Source organism: Octodon degus, unplaced genomic scaffold, assembly GCF_000260255.1.
Source record: "Octodon degus isolate 3935 unplaced genomic scaffold, OctDeg1.0 scaffold00092, whole genome shotgun sequence".
Lineage (NCBI taxonomy): Eukaryota > Metazoa > Chordata > Mammalia > Rodentia > Octodontidae > Octodon > Octodon degus.
Genome location: NW_004524668.1, coordinates 6,357,552 through 6,361,683, shown reverse-complemented (window position 1 = coordinate 6,361,683; position 4,132 = coordinate 6,357,552). Strand labels below are relative to the sequence as shown.

The 4,132-nt window shown below is 46.7% G+C and overlaps 1 protein-coding gene across 4 annotated transcripts in view; it reads right to left on the bottom strand.

Annotated features, from left to right (window-relative positions):
* Akr7a2 (aldo-keto reductase family 7 member A2) overlaps nucleotides 1-4,132 on the bottom strand; it is a 38,989-nt gene that overhangs the window by 11,656 nt on the left and 23,201 nt on the right. The window lies entirely within an intron of this gene.

The window sequence follows — 4,132 nt, the reverse complement described above, 5'->3', positions numbered from 1 at the left end:
TGCCTTTGAGCTGTCCCAAGGTCTCTGCCTCCAGCTTGGGGAGATCGGTATGTGGGTGACCCTTGGCCTACTGGACGTTGTGCAGTGCCAGAGGAAAGGGTGTAAAGTCTTTTACGATGCGCAATACTTGCAAATATTATTTAGACAGAAGGAAATTTATATTTACTCACATAAAAAGTGAAGAGTGCTGGAAACAGTCAACACGTGGATATAGTATATAAAGGGTTTTTTCTCATTTTTAACTCTTGAAGAAACGTTGAGGGTTAGGAGTGTGTTTCAGTGATGTAGAACCCTTGCCTACTATGGGTGAGGCCTGGGTTCCACGCCAGCCCCACGCACCCTGAGCAAAAATAAGATAACTTAGCTGGTAAAAAGTTAATTGCACACCTGTCACTGTGACTCAGCAATCTCAGTCCTAGGTATTTACCCAAGGGAAGTGACGCCTGTGTCCACTAACACCTGTACCTGTTCTTTTTGGTTTGGGCTCTTTTGGAGGCAGGGTTTAGGTAGGTATTCCAGGCTGGCTTTGGGCTCGTCTCAAACCGGCAGCAGTCCTCCTGCCTCCGTGCCTGAATGCTAGGACCCAAGTTTTTATGGTTGTTTCATTTTGAAGTGGCAGAACATAGAAAAACCCAACTGTCCCTCAACTGCATAATACATACAAAAGAGAGCTATAGATTGGCACGGTAGCACAGATGAATCCAAGCTGAAAGGAGTCAGATCCAAGAGGCTAACCAGTGCATGGCTTCATGTGTTTGACATTCCTGCAAGGACCACTACAGAGACAGGAAACCAGCTGCTCCCAGGGGCCGTGGCTAGGAAGTGGGTAGATGCATGGGAAGTTGTGGGCCGAGGAACTATTCTGTATCGTGGTCGTGGTGGTGTTTCCTTGGCTGCTTATCAGTATCAAAACCTCAAGAACAGTGCAGTTCTCTCTGCTAAGGTCCAGTAATGAATAGACTCAAAGGACATGCACTGTTCAGCAGCAGGAACCCGGAGTTCATGCCAGAAGCTCAGGCCACAGCAAAGGCCAAGATGTCCACCTCGCTGTGTCATTATTGCAAATACCTGTAATTCCTTCAGGAAGGCCTGAAAGTCGAGCTTGCTTTACCGCTGCCTGGACCGCTTTCAATGCTTATTCTAGGAGCCTCCTTTTACATTTCCACATTCGTCTGTAAACCAGGCCTGGATCGTGTATAGTGCTGCCTCAGCTCCTGAACTGACTTCTTTCAGTGCTTAGGAAAAAGGTGAAACTCCAAATGCAAACAATTAAGTTCATGAAGCGAGGTACAACTGTAATAGAATTTTAAGCTGTACAATGTACGTGCTGTCCTGAAGGTTTCTAATGTTAGGCTTTGTCCTTCAGGACGGGAGGCTACAAGTCACTAATTTTCTGCATGTGAGTTATTAAATGTTTTTTGAAGGTGCCACAATAGTAGCACATAACAATGACTAGAAGGGAAGGATTTCTTTTTTTTAAGACTAGTCAAGTGGAGTAGTGAGAAGAGGGGAAAGAGTAGAAAAAGGAGTTCAATCTGTAACTGACTGTGAACTATCAATTGAAAGAACTCACTACCTTTGGATCGGCCTGTGTATGTGTCTGTGTTTTGTTTTTTTTTTTTTTTTTTTGGCCAGCTCAGCCTGCCCTAAGGGCCAATCTGGTGTGGCTTGTGGAGATGGGGATCAAACTGCAGTCCCCTGTGCCTGACTGAATTTGCCTATGTAGGCGGGCGCTTTAAATAACTGAGACAACCAGCATGCCCAGCTAAAATGTATAGAGGGAACTGGACTTGGAGGAGTGTGTCTGTAGTTTCGGCTACTCATGGGGCTGAAGCAGGAGGACTGCTTGGGGTCCACAATTTGGAGACCCATCTGCGCAACATAGTAAAAAACTTTTACAAGAAATAAATTACTTGAGGCATATGGCTTGCTTTTTTTCACTTATTTATTTGTGTTGTGATGCGGGGATGGATCCCAGCAGCTCATATGTGCTAGGCAAGCCTGAGCCACAAAGCCGCTGAGCTACACATCAGTCCTATGGCTTGGATTTTGGCTTCATCCAGACCCGTCTGCTTTTGTTTGGCTGTCCTGGCTGGCATATGAGGAGCGCTTTTTCTCCCTTGGGGCTGTTGTCAGAATTGCTACTTAGTTCCATTACTGGAGGGAAATGTTCAGGCATCTGCCAGAGAATACCTTTGTCTGTTTCAGTGAAATTATCTAGGGAATGTATCCCCCCCGCCCTCCCCCGCCAATCAGAGATTGAACTCAGGCCCTTGCACTTGCCAGGGAAGCGCTTATTCCACTGAACCATCTCCCCAGCCCTGGAAATTTTTTGTAGTATTGGAGTGCTAATCCTCCAACACTCTATCCCTGACATACCTCCCCAGTCCCATCTCCCTTCGATTTTGAAAATAATGTTATGGGCTGGGGAGATGGCTCAGTAAAATAAGCGCTTCCTTCGCAAGTGCAAGGGCCTGAGTTCAATCACCAGTTTCGCAAAAATAAATAAATAAAAATTTAAAAAGACATCCTTTTAGGGCCATGGAGATAGCTTAGTGGAATAAGTGCTTGTCCCGCAAAGCACAAGGTTCTGAGTTCGATCCCTGGTCCACCAAAAGAGAGAGAGAGAGAGAGAGAGAGAGAGAGAGAGAGAGAGAGAGAGAGAGAGAGACTAGTGTCTTGCTGGGTGGGACTCAAATCTGTAATCCTCTGGCTCAGTCTCCCTTAGTCCTGGGGCTAGAGGTGTGACCCAGATGTTGAAGGAAATTTTGAATGTGTGATTTTTAAACATTTTTAATGAATGAATGAATGAAGTTTTTGCAGTACCAGGATCAAACTCTGGACCTTGTGCTTGCCAGGCAGGCTGTTAGCCCACTGAGCTATATCCCCAGCCTTAGGAAATTTTAAAATCCAGTGAAAGGAAGATATACTGTCTACCTTGTCAGATGAATCCATCTGGAGTTTCACAGTTTGCCTAAACACTGAAAGGAAGACACTGGCAAAATCCAAGGTCACACAGCAAGTGCCACTGGGGACAGCAGTTCGGTTGTACTAAGTGGTGATGCGGCTAGCACAGGTGTCACCTCTTACTTAGGCTTCCATAGTCCACAGTGATTTGCCAGCCACTGCGTTGTCGCCTGTACTCAGTGATGTGGAACTGAGAAGTGACATCATGTTAGTCCTTCAGTGAAGAAGGCTGTGTTTTTGCTTTTCCTCTGCCATGCATGACTTTATGCTAATTTCTTGATTTGTGTGGGCTCTGGAGCATAGACAGTTCTCCTGAATGCGCTGTCCTAAGTGTGTGGCCACGCCAAGGGATGACAAGATCATGGGACCAGCATGTGAAGGTATTTGCACCTTGCTGAAAACCTTCTAAAGCTACATGTTTCGGTTACTTTTCTCTCATTGTTGGGACCAAAATACCCGACACCCAAATTTAAGGAAGGAAAGGTTTGTTTAGCTTACAGTTTGTGGAAGTTTCAGTTCACACTGAAGGCAGAGTGGCACAAGGCAGAGAGCAGCAGCTCACGGCTGCAGAAAACAGCAAAAGAGCAAGCGCAAAAAGGGAGGGGCAGGAGCAGAGACAGACAGGAAGCTCCCCTCCCTCCCTTCTGTTGCATTCGGGCTGTCTGGCCCAGGCTCGGTATAGCACTCCCATTTGTAATCCCAGCTGCACTCACACCCAGAATCCCAGCGTTGGATCATGAGTTAAGCATAACCTCTAGAAGCCTGCCCATGACTGCATGAAGCTTTGGAGGGACACCTAGACACAAACCGTAACACTACATGATTAGGCAGCTTAGTGAGAAATAGCCATTGCACTCCAGACAGTATACCCAAATGTTCTCATAGTCATGTCAATCTCAGGTCAGGGGCTCTCTTCATCCACAAGCCATAGATAGTAAAGATCAAAACTTCAAGACGAGCCAGGGCCAGTTTGACCCTAACTCAATAAGAATACAACAAAGCTGGGGCTGGAGAGATGGCTCTGTGGTCTAAAGCACCTACTTGGAACAAGCTTGGCAAAGCACAGGGACCACGGTTCAATCCTCCAGCACCACATGCCAGCCAGCCGCGCCCCCTGGTGGGCTGAGCTGGCCACACACACACACACACACACACACACACAAAA